General features: G+C 41.6%; 1 protein-coding gene and 1 non-coding gene across 2 annotated transcripts in view; one reads left to right on the forward strand and one right to left on the reverse strand.

The window, feature by feature from the left end:
• The window catches only part of gpc6a (glypican 6a), an 892,798-nt gene that overhangs the window by 381,600 nt on the left and 491,757 nt on the right, over positions 1-19,441 (reverse strand). The window lies entirely within an intron of this gene.
• On the forward strand, positions 4,707-4,813 carry LOC125483414. Its single transcript, XR_007262368.1, has one exon. It is a non-coding gene; the product is annotated as a U6 spliceosomal RNA (small nuclear RNA).

The following is a 19,441-nucleotide window of genomic DNA, read 5'->3' on the forward strand; positions in this document are numbered from 1 at the left end:
TTTTTTGGTTGTTATTGCGGGGATGGGGTGTGAGGGATGAGTTGCGGTAAATGCGGGAGACACGGTGGAAGGCGTTCTCGACCACTGAGAGGGGGAAGTTGCGGTCCTTGAAAAACGAGGACATCTGAGATGTACGGGAGTGGAATGCCTCATCCTGGGAGCAGATGCGGCGGAGGCGAAGGAATTGGGAATAGGGGATGGCATTTTTGCAGGAAGGTGGGTGGGAGGAGGTGTATTCTAGGTAGCTGTGGGAGTCGGTGGGCTTGAAATGGATATTGGTTTCTAGGTGGTTGCCTGAGATGGAGACAGAGAGGTCCAGGAAGGAGAGAGAGGTATTAGAGATGGTCCAGGTGAACTTAAGGTTGGGGTGGAAGGTGCTGGTGAAGTGGATGAACTGTTCGAGGTCTTTTTTGGGGTCTTTTTTGCGAGCAGAATGTAGATGTTCTGCGAAGCGGTCGCCAAGTCTACGCTTCGTTTCCCCAATGTAGAGGAGACCACATTGTGAGCAGCGAATGCAGTAGACTAGATTCTTGGAAGTGCAGGTGAAGTGTTGGTCTATCTAGTCCCAGTTGAATTGGTAGTTCTTCTTATCTCTCTTTTGACTGGGACAACACCAAAATCCTGGGACATGCTAAGCAGAGACAGGCACGGGAATTCCTAGAAGCCTGGTACTCCACGAAGAAAGCCATCAGTAAACACATAGAACTCGACCCCATATACACTCCACTACGAAGGAAAACCGGAAGTGAGGCAGTCCAGCTCAACAGACTACAAAGTTTAAAAACCAGGCGGGAAAAGACTCCGACGCTTCATCTGAGGCTGCACTGACGATGTTACCCAGCAGGGTGATGAAACGTCTGTGGAACAACAAACCAGTTTGGCGAGCCAACCAACCTCAAATGCTGATCTTTTGGTTATTGGAAACAAAACACGCAATTCAGGAAAATCATTCTAAAAAAATATAAATATAATCGAGCTGAAAAGAAGCACAATGATTTTATAAGTACCAATTTCTTAACTTAATCATGTTAGTCTTGAATTGTGAAACAGGAATAATTAACTTGAGCTCCTGTTGTTATTTTAACTGTACAGAATGTTTAATGTATTTAGTCGATCTTTTTATTTGTCCTTTACAGACATTGCAAATTCTGGCTTTTCCCAATGCTTTGCATGTGTGAACCGAATAAAGAGCTTTACAACTATGTCCATGAAGGCACTTCTGTGACAAACTTCCTGGGAGTATTAGCAAATGAGCTGAGTGACCTTCTGCGAAGAGTACATATATTAAAATTAAATTATAGTTCTCATTTGTAAACAAAGTGCACATCAAATTTGTTACTTCAAGATCAAATTTTATGCATGTATAATTAAACTGAGCAAAGCAAGTATTACGGTAAAACTAACATCCACAATTCATAATTATCTGGCATGGTTCTGAACTACAGCGAGATCAACATTACTTACAGTTCTTGAATAACCATAAACCATAATCCAAATAAACACTGAGACTGAAGGTCATAACAACCACAAATATTTGAAAGCCATCATATAAAAGGAAATACATTTAATTAACATACAAATATATCAAAGCATAAATGTACACAAAAGTTATGTTTTGCAGTTATCCCTTTTATTCTTGATTGAGTTTTGTGGTTTAAACCTACTGGTTAAATTCATTTGCAGATAGATATTTTATGTGGAATCTCTAATATGTTCCCTGGATAGCTCAATGGACATATCCATTATCATCTGTGTTATTGATTGGTGCAGGTCAGGTTCCTCAGATCTCTCACTGAATACATTTGGGAGGAGATAGACAGACTTTTAATTAGTAATGGGTTGTGGGTTATGAGGAACAGGCAGAAAAGTGCAGTTGATGACAATATGAGATCACCCATGATTGTACTGAAAGGCAGAGCAGTTTTGATGGGGTGAATTGCCTTCTGCTGCTCCTTAGCTCTTATGATCTTACCCTAGTTCACTCCTTTATCTGTGCTGAGGGACTTGTAGCTCAGTGATGAATGGAAATTATGAGGACAGGTACCACCTTCCCATTATTGCCCAATGACAACCACTGGTAGAAAGTGTGTGCAAGTGTCTATGAGCAGAAGAGAGGATTCTAACAACACTGTTGCAGTTAGCGAACTTGATTTCCTGGCCACCTTCCTGCCCCTAAAGCCATCTTGAGTGGGCTGGAGTGGTTTCAGTCAGTGAATCACAACTGTGGTACAATTCCACAAGTATTTGAGGGAGCCTTTGTTCCCTTGAGGTTGCCTGCCAATTGATTCATTTTATGCTCCAACAATTGAGAGGCATTATCCAAGACTGACCAAACGTTCCCTGCATATCCAATGACAGTGTTAAAATGCAGAAGTGGCCAGTATCATTCTTATGGATTGTTGTACACATTAATGTCCCATATAGGGTCTGGGACATTCGTTTTTCAAATGTTCTACAGCCATTACAGAGCCTAGAATGGATCTAACCCTGAATTATTTTTGATGTTCAGGATATTCTGTCCGCTGTCTGAGAACTGAAGGGCAGGAATGGAAATAAATTTGAAATTCAGTTCAAGTCAATACCATCCTGTAGTTGGAATTCCCAATGCAAGGGTAGAATTTTTCATTGTTGCTGGTGGCAAGTTTGGAGGTGAGGACATTTAAGTAGATGAATATGCGTGACCAGTTTGTTCCTCTGGGAGTGAGGTTGCTCAAGCAAAGACACTCGGTACTCAATCAAGAGGCTGGACATTATGAGTGGGAGAGGGGTCGGTGACAGCTACACATTTGCTCTTGCTACTGTGAGCACCTCTACCACCATTCTATTCTTTTCCCCATGACCTCAATGAACATCAAACTCTCCACCCCACATTGTTTACTCGTGGTTGTGTTGCTCCATAACAGTGGGACTCCTATGATGTTTGTAGTGATTGGGACCAGATGGACATCATTGACTGTGAGGTTTCTGATTGGCCCAGGTTAATAACCCCAATCAAGTACCTCATAGTTGAGGTCCACCTGGTTGAAATTACTGTAGTGTTCTTCTGGCAATAGCTATCACCTTGCCTAGGGAGCTCCTCAGAGCCGGATGTACCAGCCTCTCATTGGATGGCAGGTTTTGCTGGGGTTTTAATTCTCAGATGGGTCAAGCACAGGCCCTCCTCAGTGCCTGGCTGGATTGCAGCTCAGCAGGACTTCCCAAAAAGAGGATATCCAGCTGAAAAGCAAGATCCTGAATGCCTTAGTATAATTTGGACAAATGTGAGGTTATTCACTTTGGAAGCAAAAGACAAGAAGTTAGATTAGTACCTGAATGGCTGTAAATTGGGAGAGAGAGTGTGCAGCAGGACCTGGGTGTCTTCGTGCACCAGTCGCTGAAGGTAAGCATGCAGCTGCAGCAGGCAATAAAGAAGGCAAATGGTATGTTGGCTTTCCTTGCGCAGGGTTTTGAGTACAGAAACAGGGATGTGCTATTGCAGTTGTACAGGGCCTTGGTGAGATGACACCTAGAATACTGTGTGCAATTTTGGTATCCTTTTCTGAGGAAGGGTGATCTTGCTCTCGAGGGTGTGCAGCGAAGGTTTGCCAGGCTGATTCTGGGGATGGCGGGTCTGATGTATGAGTAGAGATTGACTTGGTTAGGATTGTTTTTGCTAGAATTCAGATGAATGAGGGAGGATCTCATAAAGACTTATAAAATTCTAACAGGGCTGCACAGGGTAGATGCAGGGAGGATGTTCCCAATGGTGGGGGTGTCCGGAACCAGGGGTCACAATATGAAGATTGGGGGTAGGTGATTTAGGACGGAGATGAGGACACATTTCTTCACCCAAAGAGTGGTGAGCCTGTGGAATTCATTACCACAGGGAGTAGTTGATGCCAAAACATTGAATGTATTCAAGAGGCGACTAGATGTAGCACTTGGGGTGAATGGGATCAAAGGCTATGGGGAGAAAGCAGGATTAGGCTATTGAGTTGGATTATCAACTATGATCGTGAAGAATGGCGGAGCAGGCTCGAAGGGCCATTTGGCCTCCTCCTGCTCATAATAACTCCCCTACAACATTGAAGGCGATGAGGTAATTGAAATCACAGAATTACAGAAATGTTACAGTGCAGAAGGAAGCCATTTGGCCTATTGTGCCTGTTCCAGCTCTTCAAACATGCATTATTATCTATTGCCAATTTCCTGTTTTCTCCCCATACCCTTACCCTCTTGAATGCCTCAATTGAACTTGTCTCCCCTGCATTTCCAGACAGTGTATTCCAAACCATAACTTCTTGCCGAATGAAAAATTATTTTCCTCACATCAGCCTTGTTTCTTTTGCACATCACTTTAAATCTATGCCTTCTTGGTTTTGTTCCTTTTACCAGCAAAATGTACTTGTCTTGTAAAAATGGATTATAAAACAGACACAGCAATAATATATTTATTTGCATTGCCACAATGCAATGAAGGACATATTTGTAAATGCAACAATGTCTTCCACATTGCAGGTAGATCCATATCACCGAATGTCCTCATCTGAGTCTCCCAAAAGACACTCCACTCTGGGCCCTTCTTATGATTCCTTCCTTTTATCATTCGATAGTCATTGTCATAGCTCATGCCTTGCTTCTCTTGCCATGGATTGCACAACACTCCACCAGGGATCTGCAGCAATGTTTCATTGTAATCTTGGAAGTTCACAAGTTCACACATTTCAGTGCTCAGTTCAGTAGCGTATAAATTAAAATTGGAACGATACAGAGAAGATTAACATGACCCCTGCACAAGGATGACACGCTAATTCACGAAGTGTTCCATATTTTTTGTTGCTGAACAAAAAGACCTTGGAGTGCAGGTTCATAAGTCCTTGAAATTGGAGTCCCAAGTAGACAGGATAATGAAGAAGGCTTTTGGTATGCTGGCCTTTATTGGTCAGCGCACTGACTACGAGTTAGGAGGTCATGTTGCAGCTGTACAGGACATTGGTTAGGCGACTTTTGGAATATTGTGCGCAATTCTGGTGTCACTGCTATAGGAAGGATATTGTGAAACTTGAAAGGGTTCAGAAAAGATTAACAAGGATGTTGCCAGTTTGGAAGGTTTGAGCTACAGGTAGAGGCTGAATAGGCTGGGGCTATTTCCCCTGGAGCCTCGGAGGCTGAAGTGTGACCTTATTGAGGTTTATAAAATCATGAGGGGCATGAATAGGGTAAAGAGAGAAGGTCTTTTCCCTGGGGTGGGGAAGTCCAAAACTAGACAGCATAGGTTTAACATAAGAGGAGAAAGATTTAAAAGGAAACTAAGGGGCAACTTTTTCACACAGAGGGTGGTGCATGTATGGAATGAGCTGCTGGAGGAAGTGGTGGAGGCTGGCACAATTACCACATTTAAAAGGCATTTCGATGGGTACATGAATAGGAAGGGTTTAGAGGGATATGGGCCAAATGCTGGCAAATAGGACTAGATTTATTTAAGACATCTGGTCAACATGGACGAGTTGGACTGAGGAATCTATTTCCATGCTATATTACTCCATGACTCTATTTACTGTGAAATAAAAGACTTTTCTGAAGCAATGTTCAGGTAACAATGAAGGAGGACGCTGATTGTTTTTACTGGTTTGATTGTGGTATTTTCAAAATTGATCCCAGATAAATGAGGGAAACTCATATACAATCCAAAACACTCTTTCCCATTTTGATTTGCAGAGTCAGTTTCAGTACAATATTACTGTAAATTAAGGCTCCCATCAAATTGCCAGAAAGCAATACCGTTGCCAGAATCTCAATATATTATGCAGATCAAACAAATCATTGATTTCAGTAGCTTTGGGACTAGATGATTCTACCATCAATATCCAAGACACCACTATGTTCTCTTTCAGAAAAGGCAATCCCCATTGTAGCCCATGGATTATGCTGCTTCTAACTTTGCATATTATATATTGGAAAATCTAGCTGTAGTATTTGCTTTAGTAAAAACCTTATCCCATCAATTTATCTTGAAGGGGTGGACGGATATTGTACATGCACCCAGGAACTAGATACAGGATATTGATTTGGGTTATGGCCTGTGCCAGAAAGTTAGTAGCTAATACAGCATTAAACAAATAGCCTTTGGGCCAACTTTGCTTACGGATTTGGAATGACTAATGCTTAAAACAGGATTGTGCAAATTTCTCTACTTCCATGATGAATGCAGTGACAGGACGCTGCCTGCATCAGTAACTGTGTACAGAGTGAGTAAATTGACATTGATTTAGTGTATTGTAAAATGTTGGATTTGAAATGTACGAGATTGTGGTTATGCATTAGACAATCAAGTCATCTGCAATAATTGATACATTTCATGAACATTTGTTTTTGACCATTTTACTATTCTGGAATAAATTCAAAATGAATCATTGTGTCCTGTTAGTTGTGTGTGTGTTGTTTTTAATTTTCTACAGAATGATTCGGAATCTGCACTCCCTGACAAGTAAAATTATAGTATATTTAGATAAAGTGTCACCTGCAATTCCAATATTTTACAGTACTGGAGTATACAATCCCTGTACTTGACAGATGCCACAGATAAAACATTTGAACAAGTTGCAATATTATTACAAAGTTAAAAAAAACATTTCAGATAAACATACCTGCAGACAATGTATGAACCTACCAGAAAATCACAAAAGAACAGACATTGTACAAGCCTAAAGTAAATCTGTATTACTTAGTTCCCCTGATGCACCTTTAAGAGCTCTTGTATTGTAGCAATGTGCTTCAGGTTGGACTACTTTGTCAGTGCTGAGAACCAGACCCTATCTTTCAAACACTCTTATCAGTGCCACGCTGCAGGTCTCTGAATCCACTTCACACACTGTCGCATTTACACAATTTTCTTTGGTTATAGTTTTAGACCTGTAATTGGTACAAATCATGGAGTGGTCTGTGTCATCCACTTCAGGTAAGGTTCTCATTAGCTGTCTGTCTTGACACTGAAATGGCTGAAATCCAGGGTAAGTACTCTGAGCAACAGTGAGGAAAGAAAGGCAACCAATGCAAACTGAGAAGTCAGTGAATGTGGTACACACACACAAAAAGTGCTAAAATATTGACAGAGGGGAAGGATTATTATTAAACAAGGAAATAAAGGGACGTGGATCAAGAGGATGCCAGACTTATAACCATAAGCATAGGTGTATATTTTGGTTGACACTAAAACTAAACAGTGAATTTACTTCCTCCAGTGGTTGGAGTCTAGATGTCTTTAATTTGAATCCAAGCTTGTAACCATCTTTTAAACATTGTGTAATATGAGTATAAGACAATCCTATCAATTTGTCCTGTGTTTAAATAAACCTTTTCATGTAATTAGGTTATATAGGATCAGTTTTGTTGCTGCAAACTGGAAAAGAATATAGTGCTGTTGGTGTTTAACACAGTTGTTTATATATGCTGTCCTGAGATATGAAACATATAAATACGGAAGCCCTCAATTATTTTTGTTGTGCCCAACAGTGAATGTAAGGTTTTTCACTGCTACTCCAGCTGTTGCCAGAAGCAAGTTAACGCTGAAGAGTTGTAGGTATCAACATAAAGAGGCCAGCAAATAAACTGATGACAATAAAAACCTGCAGTGGATTAGAAATTTGGACATTTCAGTGTGTACTTGTCAAGTGGCTCCCGGATTTCCCAATTTAATGAAGCAAGGTGGGCATGATGATGACCTACAGCTATCTATTTCAGCACCCAAGTGTAAAGAGACTCCAGAATTTATGGATGGAACTCCCAAGAATCCAGATTAGAGACTGAACATTAGAGCATTGCACCCTGGTTCTCTGAGATGTTCCTGGAAGTCAAGGCCTAGTGTGTGAGAACCTACATAAAGTTCTGTCCCCTATGGAATGGAGAAGGAACCACAAAGAACAAACAGACATAGCTGAAAATGATAGAGAAGTCAACAGCAGATTTGTGGCACCTCACTCCTGTGCACAGTGTTACTAGGGGTTCAATGACCTGATGTGGTCAGCAAAGGTAAGAAGTGTTAACTATCTAAAATTGCCTCCCACTTCTGCAAATCATTCCTTGGGCCAGCACACGCTGCATTGATCTCCATCACTCTCTCTCTCAAGGCACCTCTTCAAATTTCCATCTGATCAGTAATCCCCAGCTGAGCCACAGCAATGTCACACTGGTCCCGCACTTTGATCCTCTATAAATGATATCCTTTCATCCTTACAAAGCATTCCACAGCTCACCTTCATTGACTCTTTCTCTCCTTACAGAAGAATACCAAGGAGAGATCGAGAACTTGAGGAGGTGGGGAGTGACAGTGTTGACCTATGAGCAGTAGTTCCTCTGATGATAATAGAGGAGGAGGAGATGATGGACGTAGGCTGAATCTTCAAATACCTGGCCATTAATGCTGGAGCGGAGAAGTCTCACAATGACCTGATGACAGAACTATAATATTATACCATTCCATTACGTGTGACACTCCTGGTGATTTGACATTAACAATCACTGAAGTGTGACTTGCAAATTCATGACTTCAAACAGACAACATTATAAATTCTTTTTCACATTTTCATATCCCACAGTCCGACAAAAATCTCCAATTCCTTTCACGGGGAAGAAGGAAATCCAATGACATGGTGACAGACTTTCAGGAAACTCCATCACAAGACTCATGTCTATCCTTAACCAGCTCAGGTACATAGCTCAGGAGGAACAGGAGGACAGGTATTTGATCGATCACATGATGAAGGCCACAATACTGTATAAGTGAGCAGGAGCAGATGGTGAAGACATTGTTCATCAGTGCATAGTGGAAACAGGCTGACAATCTATGGGAATCTGCTGTGATATTGATATCAATGCACTCTTGGTCTTCATCTACTCTGGTAATAGTTGAATTACATTAAAGGAGTATCGAATACATGTAAATTACTTGGTTAAAGTAAAGTTAAGGAAAGTTGGTCATTGTGGTGGGCTGATGGATAAAGGCCAGTACTGGAAATAATTGCCTTCTGGAGATCCAATAGCCATATGAATTGGACGTTTAGTTTAATATTATTACACAAATCAAGAAAGAAAGATAGAGCACAAGGAATTTAAGGTGAAAGGCAGACCAAGAAAGCAGACAATACCTGTGGCTTCGCCAGATCAGAACTGGAAATAATAGCCTGGATTTCGCCTGAGTCCAGAATTCCAAATTTAGGAGCTTCAGAAGTGCAATCCCACATCTTTAGATGCATGATGCAATTTTGAAAGTAAAGGCCATTTGTCCTGCTGCTGATATCATTGTTCAATTATGCACAGTGGCTGAGGCAAGGAATCAGGAGTTGCTGTGAATGGGGTTGATTTAAATAACAAATGGCAACTATTATAATAGTAACAGTTTCTGGCACAGATGGAAGAGAGAAACAAGTCGCCAGGCAACACCAGATCAGTTGTCTATACCAGGATAACCCCATGTATCTCAGATGCATTCCTTGAGGTATTAATTGTTGATGGCAGCGAGAAGAGGTATTCTAAGACTAGGAGGAGAATGTCAACCAACCAAACAAAAGAAGCATGGCCGAAGGTCGGTCACTCTTTGAATAACTGTGGCATTATGAGGAAGATGTGCTTTTAGTCGCTTGTGTTTCAATGACTTCTTGGCAAAGTGAATGCAACTGAATAAAATGCCTCCATTATGGAAGTGATAGTAGGAACTGCAGATGCTGGAGAATCTGAGATAACAAGGTGTAGAGCTGGATGAACGCAGCAGGCCAAGCAGAAATGAAAAAGGGTCTCGACCCGAAACATCAGCTTTCCTGCTCCTCTGATGCTGCTTGGCCTGCTGTGTTCATCCAGCTCTACACCTTGTTATCCATTATGGCAGTGTTGTGTGCACCTGCAGGGGTGATGTTGTTAGTGAATGAACCCGCCCCATCACATAATTCTAACACAAAATAAACCAGCACTGGTACACTCACCTTGCTGTGCCCCCATTCCAACCAGAGAGTGTGATATAGAGTGAAGCATACTGAGTGAGTGAACAAGAGGAGATTAAGATGGAAGTAATTGTGGGCTAATTCTGCTCTGAGAATGGGCAGCAGGTACAGCCATAATTAGCTAGGTGAATCCTCCACCAAGAGACAGGTTAAAGTTGTGGAAAGCTCATTAGTGGTATTACTCAAAGTGGGCACAGAAACAAGCACACTGACATATGCATGGTGTATGACACAATCTGCAGCATTGACTAGTCAGTAGCAGCCATCCTGCAAAGATGCTGGTGTTGACAAGGTGTCATGGTGTCAACACCAGCAGTATTCCTGCTGGTGGCTCCCTCCAAAGATCATAAAAAATGAAAAGAAGACTGAGGAAGTCTCAGATCATGAGCAGGGAGCTGTCATCATCATCATCTTCCTCATCATCATCATCAATCCACCTCCTTGACCACTCCGACTACATGAGGAAACAGCTATGTAGTAAGACTCTGTGACAGATGCTGCCCTCACATTGATGCTGATGCAGCAGCCTCAGAATGTACTCCAGTAGCACTCCCAGGGCAATGAAAACTTCCACAAGTAACTAAACCCATGTAATAACTCGTAAGCAAGGGCCTACACCTCATCTCATCCTTAGGGGGAGAACACCATCGGAATGGCCATTACCGTAGGCCACTGTGTCATTAATTGCTGTTTGTTGTTCACTTGGGAGACAGTTTCTGTGTTAATATTGAAGGTACATGAGTTAAGACTAATGGACATGATGCTCTGTGCACCCAGACTTCTACATTTCCATTCTTAGGTGGCAGTAAAGGAAAAAATGACAAACGAGGGGAATAACACGAATGGCCTTCGGGACAGTGTGGCTGCTGATGATTCATAGAATCCCAATAATGTGGAAACAGGCCATTTAGCCTAACAAGTCCACACTGCCCCTCCAAAGAGCATCTGACCCAGACCTAATCCCCTACCCCTACACTTCCCATGTCTAACCCACCTAATCTAAAAATCCCTGGACACTATAGGTGGTTTAGCATGGTGAACTTACATTGCACATCTTTGGACTGTGGGAGGAAACTGGAGTACCCGGAGGAAACCCACGCAGACACAGGTAGAATGTGCAAACTCCACACAGGCAGTCGCCCAAGGGTGGAATTGAATCTGGGTCCTTGGGCACTGTGAGGCGGCAGTGCTACCCATTGAGCCACTGTACCACCCCAATACTGTTAACAGCCGGAGTATTCACGGTAGTGTGAATTATGGATGCATATTCCATTGCATCTTCCTCATCTCCCTCCTGCTCCTTCAAGAAACTTTTCCATTTTAGTCCTCCCCCAAATTCAATATCCATGTCTCTTTTAGAGGAACATGTAATGGCATCTGCAGAAGATCATCACACTGTATGGCTCCCTTGATTGGGTGTGCTGAACAGTGTGCTTGGACGAGTCAAGAAGTCTTCAAACAATTGGAAGCCTGCCTGATAACAGACTGCGCTACACAAAGGCACCAAAGTCTAGCTCTTCAATGGATATCTCTCCAGCTCTGTTCCTGTCCCCCAGTGCATACAGGAAAGGTGGCTCATTGGACTGAAATTCAAAAGAGGGTCAGAGAAGAGTGGCATGGTGGCTCGGTGGTTAGCACTGCTGCCTCACAATGCCAGGTGCCCAGGTTCAATTCCAGCCTCAGGTGACTGTCTGTGTGGAGTTTGTACATTCTCTCTGTGTCTGTATGGGTTTCCCTCAGATGCTCTGGTTTCCTCCCGGAGTCCAAAGATGTGCAGGCTAGGTGAATTGGCCATGGTAAATTGCCCATAGTGTTCAGGGATTTGTAGATTAGGTGAGTTATGCAGGGATGGGTCTGGGTGAGATACTCTGAGGGTTGGTGTGGACCTGTTGGGCCAAAGGGCCTGTATCCACACTGTAGGTATTCTAAGACTGCCTCTTCTGATTAAAGGTGTGGACTGCAAAAATCCAAGGACATCATTCATCTGTTTTTTTTATTGTTATCATCTTATAATAAGATTATAAATGACATGGGCAGGGTGAATAAAAAGCAACCATTCCCCTTAGTCAAACAGTCAATAACAAGGGGAAAGAATTCTAAAATGAAAGACAGGCGGTTTAGAGGGGATTTGAGGAAAAGTATTTTCAGCCAGAGGGTTGTGGGGGATTATTTTAAGTGCAGTTGGGGCAGGAAACCTCACAGCACTTCAAAAAGTACTTAGATGAGCACTTGAATAGTCATAACATTCAGGGCTATGGGCCCAGTGTGGGGATGACTCGATGGGCCAAAGGGCTTCTTCTGTTCTGTATGATTCTATGATTCCATCACATGGTTAAAACTGCTTCATGTTAACCCTGCAAATGACAGGCTACTGGAATTTCCTGAACACTTATAGTCACAGTGAAACCAAATGCAGCAAACAGTGGGTTTCTGTTTGCTTTCCAACACACTGGCATTTTCGGTTCTTTTAACCTACGCTGTTGGTACGTAAACATTCCCCTCTCTGCAGAAACTGCAGAGCTATTCCCAAGGAGCTAAAGAGTAATAAAGGCATGACCAGTGCTGGTGTAAGTGTTCAGTTGACTAGCTGCCAATCGATAAATCATCTTGATACTGCTGAGACGAAATCTGCTCAATAAGTCCTTTCATATATAGTTTTTAATGTACTTATAACCATCTCACAGTGTTTGGAAAGGATACGAACCAGAGCCAAAAGTACATTGGGACTGGCACAAAGAATACTTGCACTTCATTATATTCTGATTTTTTTTTGTAGAGGTGGCTCTGTGATCCTCTGTTCCCAATGGCAAGCCATGCTCAGGTTTGGCACTGTTTTCAAATAGCTTTAATTATTATAGCTTGAATCTCCAATATAAGCTCCCTGAATGTGTAGCTTCTCACTAGAGTACAAGATTCAGGAATTATTCTACAGAGCATGTTTGGTGCAAACAGATTACTGCAGAACCATGAGATAACACTCAATAATTGATCATAACTATACATACAAGTCTAGAAAATGTCATCTCTCAGAAACAACTCAAGAGGTTTCACATGTACGAGACAATATTTGGTAAATGATGTACAAGCATAGGAATTAGGAGCAGGAGTAGGCCATTTGGCATCTTTGAATCTGCTCCACCATTCAATAAAATCATTGCAGCTGCAACTCCACTTCCTACTCATTCTTAATACCCTAGTGAAATAACTGCACAGAAACCAGTATCCTGTCATCCTAATCTCCTCGTTATTTTTTGCTGCTCCCCTACACTACTGCCATCTAGTTGTAGTGCTTATCTTCCGAGAACCCTTGTTGTGCACGTGCAGGCATGAGACAGTAAAAAACAACAGGTGTGCAGATAACTTTATTAACATCCTACCACCACCAGGAAAAATACCCATGTGACAAAAGAATCAGAATCAAGCTGAGCCCCTGGGGCAATCCCTTAGTTATTTCTTTTTCTGAGGAGATCCTAATCTCCTCGTTATTTTTTGCTGCTCCCCTACACTACCGCCATCTAGTTGTAGTGCTTATCTTCCAAGAAGCCTTGTTGTGCACGTGCAGGCATGAGACAGTAAAAAACAACAGGTGTGCAGATAACTTTATTAACATACTACCACCACCACCAGGAAAAATACCCATGTGACAAAAGAATCAGTATCAAGCAGAGTCCCCAGGCACAATCCCCTAGTTATATTGGTCAGCCAAGGCTTTCCTGATTGGCCCAGGTTAACAACTTCAATCAAGAACCTTGTGGTTAACAAAGTGAACTTGGTCCCAATCATTACACCTGTTTGTGCTGAAATAAGATTGAGACTGGAGTAAGTCCTTGGTTCGGAAGATTATGCAGGAGAATTTTGCATAGGAGTTTTCAATAGTGAAAGCTGTCCTGGTGCTCCACTGTTCAGGCTGCATATCTAGATGTTAGTGAAGGCAGAAAATTGGGGCCAACTGATATTTCACCTGAACTGTCTACCTATACTTAATATTAAGGATTATAGTTGAACAATGGTTTCTTAGATGAATTGCTGGAGGTCATGACCTAACAAGAGGTTATTAAATGGGGATAGGTGGGATGCTACTTGGAGGGTCGGTGCAGACTTGATAGGTTGAATGGCCTCTTTCTGCACTGTAAAGAATCTATAATTCTATAAGTCATTAAATTTAACAGAAAGGGAAAGAAAACTGCTGGTAAAAGGAAAGTGACAGTTCATGTGCTCCATTGAAATTGTTAATTATTCAGCAATGCATAGATAATAAAAAAAGAGTCATTTTACATCTTTTGAGTCTAGTCCAGTATTCTCTGCCATTTTCATATTAGTTGACACCATGTTCAAGTTACTATCAATTTGTTAACTTTAGTTGAAAACTGATATCTCAGCAGTGGTCCTCCAGAATTTCAGCTTCTACACTGCAACAGGAGCCATGGATTTTTGAGTTTCTGCTATTTCCATTACTCATTGAAGAGGAAATCGAAAATAAAAGCTTTCAGTCTTTTATTAATTTTCACTTTTATGGAAGTGCCATAGGAATTGGAGGTTTTACGAATATAAACAAACTAGCTACTCAACATAAGCCAGCACGGTCATTTCTTTTTTTCCTGGTAGAATAATATCAAACTAAAAGGATTAGATTAGGAGGGCAGATTGCATCTACTGGCCTATATACTCTTATAAATAGGGAATAGGCATAAAATTGTTTATTTCTTGTTGACAAGATGTAATGAGTGATGAGCCATTTAGATCAGTGCTGAGGCCTCTACCTTTTACAGTTCATATAAATAACTGGATGAAGGGGTCACACAAAGATATGGTTTTTAAATGTGATGCCACAAAATTAGATGGATAAGTGAGTTGTGAAGAGGACATAATGAGATTATAAAGGGACATAGGTATATAAAGTGACGCTAAAGATCTGGTAAATGGAGTGTAATGTGGGAAAATGTGAAATTGTCCATCTTGATATGAAGAATAAAAAATGTGAAGAGATTGCAAAGCTCTGAGATGCAGAATGATCTAAATGTTTTAGTGCATGAAAAACAAAAGATTCGTATGCAAGATTTAAATTCATTGAAAGTAGTTCAGGGAAAGTTTACTGAACTAATACCTGAAATGAGTGGATTGCCTTATGAGGAAAGGTTGGGAAGGCTAGGCTTGTATCAGTTGGGCTGTAGAAGAGTAAGAAGCAATTTGAGTGAAATAGATAATATCCTGAGGGGTCTTGATAAGGCCTTTGAGGAAAGGGTGATCCCCTTGTGAGAGAACGTAGAACTAGAGGTCACCATTGAAAAATAAGGAGTTGCCCATCTAAGACAGGAGCAGAATTATTTTTCATTTAGAGGGTCATGAGTCCGTAGAACTAGTTTCATCAAAGATGATGAAAATTGGCACTGAACATTTTTAAGGCAGAGGGGGATAGATTCTTTGTGAACAAGGCAGTCTTTTGGGAGGGGGGTCAGTTTATGGAATGTAGGGTTCAGGTTACAATCAGGCCAAATGGTCTAATCTGGTCATTTCTGGTCATTTCTGAAGAAGGGTCTAGGCCCGAAACGTCAGCTTTCCTGCTCCTTGATGTTGCTTGGCCTGCTGTGTTCATCCAGCTCTACACCTTGTTATCTCAAATGGTCTAATCCTATGCTTAACTCATATGCACATATGTAGGATAACAACAAAATTAATAGAGATGTTTTTAAAGGGTTTAAGTTGTTGGAAGCTATTTCATCTCAAAAGTCTAAAAGAATTTCTTAACTGAATTTAAAATCAGCAATAAGCAATTCAGAGTTCATGTTGGAAAGCACTTCTTCACACAGTTAAATTTAGAATTCTCTCACATTTAGCTAGATGGATTGAAGATAGCTAAAGTATGATACAAGATTTGTTTTATTAGGCAAGGTTATTATTAAGAGATATGAAGTAAAATTACTGGCAATAGTTACAGAAGCAGATAACTGAATGGCAGAACAGGCTTGAAGAGCCAAACAGCCTCTGCCCGAGTCATGGTTCCTTTCTGCTTTTCCCATAAAGTGAACTCAGTTGAGTTTTCAGCAACTCTGGCTAAGTATGTCCTTGTGCAAATTTCCCTTCCTGATGGTTTTCAGCAATCATCCACACATGTAATGTATATTACAGTGGTCACTATGGAATGGCCAGAACTAAGAACTGTAGTCAATGCCTGCTCCATGAGAATAAACAACAATGGGAACAAACAGGTCAAACAACATCTCTTCACGTTGTGATTTCCATTTAATCCTGTTTAACTTCCCTCCCTTGGCTGGGGAAATTGAGATGCAATGTCTTCCAGCACTACCTTGGTGCCATTAAGTATGAATGCAGTACATAACAGGGATTGAACCTTGTATTTTATTGCCATTTTCCTCAGAACCAGAGAGTACCATACTTTTAAAGAGTTCAAACAATGTGCCTTCCTCAGTAAGGCTTGCTGAGCTATGATGAGTTCTCTGTAGGACACCTTAGGATACCAAAACAAATGATCTCTCTTTTCTCTGCACTTTCTTTTATCTACGGCTTCTATCTTATTATTATCTGCCCTGCATAATCCCATCCAGAGAGAGGAGTACAATCAAACTTTACAACTCCACTGATTTCTTGTGTGACAAGTTCAACTTGCCTAGATCCCAGTTGCCTGTAGTGAAACTTTTGGTGGCATATTCAGGCTCCAAGAGAGGCAGGTATGAAGGTGGTTATGGCCTGAGTATACTGGCGCTGTCAGGCCCGCCAATTTCTTAAACCCATTCCTGGCACAGTAATTTTTGCTGATACCTGTACAGGGCCACATGGCGGGGAGCTGATTGTATTCATTAACAACCTAGTTAACTTCAATTCAAGGGCCAACTGGAAATTTCCAGTGAGCCACCAGTTTCCTGAGCTGGCAGTGGGGTCACAATTTGACTGGCGATGGGCACCCACCTGCAGGCCAAGGACCAATTCTCCAGGCAGGCCCAGAAGCCTTCCCAGCTTGGGTCCAGGTGTAGCCAAAGGCTGCTTTGCAAACTCATCCCAACTCCTACAACAATCATGGCATGACTGCTATACACGGATTTTAATTCAAATATTTAAAAAAAGCTGGTGAGGAGGCACCTCCATATTGAAACCTTGTCTGAGTTCCTCACTGTTTATCAGAATGTAGCCCTCCAGCTCCAAGAGGCTGCCCAACACCATTATCTGGACAGAGAACCTGCCTCCATGCCAGGGGTGGGGAGAGTTGATTGATTCAAAATACCAAAGACTGAGTTATGCCATTTCCATGGAGTGGGGTTGGGGCAGAGAAACTGTCCCAATCTGTTTCCCTCTGCCCTTTGTAGATCTGTGGTACGACATGCATTCCATGCTTGCTGTCTAATCCATTCCATGTTTTGTGGTAGCTTGTACTGCTGATCAATCTTCACAAGAAGTTCTCAGAATGTGAGGTAGACCGATGCAGGCTGAGTACTAAACAGCAGACATGATGAATGTGAGCTGTTTTGAAGGGAGGCATGTCCTGTCTCTTTTATCCACTGCAGCAGATCATTTCTTTTAAAGGTTACTAGTTCCACGGGAATCCAAAATTGCAGATTCCTTCAAAGTCATCATTACTGCCCCTCTGCAGCCACTTAGTAGTTCCAAATAGAACAACTCAGTTTTATAGACAACATAGTGTGAAGCAGGCCAGGCAGCATCAGAGGAGCAGGAAAGTTTCAGGTTGGGACCCTTCTTCATAAATGGGGGAGGGGGTAGGGAACTGGGAAATAAATAGACAGAGGAGAGGTGGGGCTGGGGAAGGTAGGTGGGATGGTGATAGGTGAATGCAGGTAGAGAGTGGTGGGGATTGGTCAGTGGAATGGATGGGGCAGATAGGTGGGAGAGAAGATGAACAGGTTGTGTCAGCTCAAGGAGACCAGAGCGAGGATAGTGGGGTTGGGGAAAGGTAGATTGGGTGGTGATAGGTTGGATGCAGGTAGAAGGGTGTGGCCGATAGGTGGGGGTGTACAGTTTTACAATCTATTTGCACTCTCTGTTGTGTCAAGGCAACTAAGGTGTGAGCTGGCAATAATTAAGCAAACTCAACAGTTCAAGTAAAAACTGAAAGAACTGTGGATGCTGTAAATCAGGAACAAAAACAGAAGTTGCTGGAAAAGTTCAGCAGGTTTGGCAGCATCTGTGAAGAAAAATCAGAGTTAACGTTTCATGCCTGGTGACCCTTCCTCAGAACCAGAGCCAAAACATAAACTCTGATTTTTCTTCATTTTCTTCCTTTTAAATCTATCTAGCCTGCCCTTAAATACATTTATAAATCAATTTCAACCACTGTTTGTGATAGCCAATTCCTCATTCTCACTTTTCCCCGCACAAAGATGTTTCTTTTGAATTTCCAAATTGGTCTTACCCATAAGTGAACTACTTTTGTATTCATCAAAACTGTTTTAGCTTTAAAGATCTTTGTCAACTTTGTAAAACTTTTTTTGTCTCCTCCAAGAGTCAACATATCTTTTTTAATCCAATGACCAGAATTAAGTACTGTAGATGTTTCAAATAAAAATTGGATACAAGTTGAGCAAAAGCAAACTGTAATGCCTGTGGCATTTTTTTCATGGCCTTCTTATGTAATGTTTCTTCTCCTAATGAATTGGGGATTTGCGCTTCCAGTTCCCTTTGCTCCTCTAACCCACAAAAGCATGAGAAATAGGACCAGGAGGAGGCTACCTGACCTTTTGAGCCTGTCTGCCATTTAAGAAATTGTGGCTTTGGATTGTGGCTTTAAGTCCACTTTCCTCTTAGCTCTACTAGCTGCCAATACCACAATATACTTGATTCAACTGAAGATCAAAAAGTCTGTCTAATGCAGCCTTAATTTTCTCCATTAACTAATGGAGTGTCACAAGGATCAGTGCTGGAGCAAAAATTATTTACAATATACATTAATGACTTGAATGAAGTAAGTGAATGTATTATAATCAAGTTTGTGGATGACACAAAAATAGATAGGAAAGCATGTGATGAGGATGGCACAGAGTCTGAATGGGGACATTGACAGATTAAGTGGGTGGGCAAAACTTAACAGATGGAATATCATGTGGGAAATTGTGAGGTTATGCACTTTGGCAGGAAGAATAGAGGAGCTAAATATTATTTAAATGGAGAAGAATGCCAGAAAGCTACAGAAGAGAGGGATTTGGGAGTCCTCACCCATAAATCACAAGAGGTCACCATCCAAGTTCAGTGGTAACAGGGAAGACAAATGGAATGTGGCCTTAATATCAAAGGGAATGGAGTATAAAAGTATGGAGGTTTTCCTAAAATTATATGGGGCACTAGTCAGAGCACAGCCCCTTAACAAAGGAAAGACATATTGGCAGGAGAGGCAGTCAAAAGAAGGTTCACTGGACTGATAGATAGTAAGAATTGCCGATGCTGGAGTCAGAGATAACACATTGTGGAGCTGGAGGAACACAGCAGGCCAGGCAACATCAGAGGAG

The sequence above is a fragment of the Rhincodon typus genome, chromosome 6 (genome assembly GCF_021869965.1).
Source record: "Rhincodon typus isolate 14 chromosome 6, sRhiTyp1.1, whole genome shotgun sequence".
NCBI classification, from domain to species: domain Eukaryota; kingdom Metazoa; phylum Chordata; class Chondrichthyes; order Orectolobiformes; family Rhincodontidae; genus Rhincodon; species Rhincodon typus.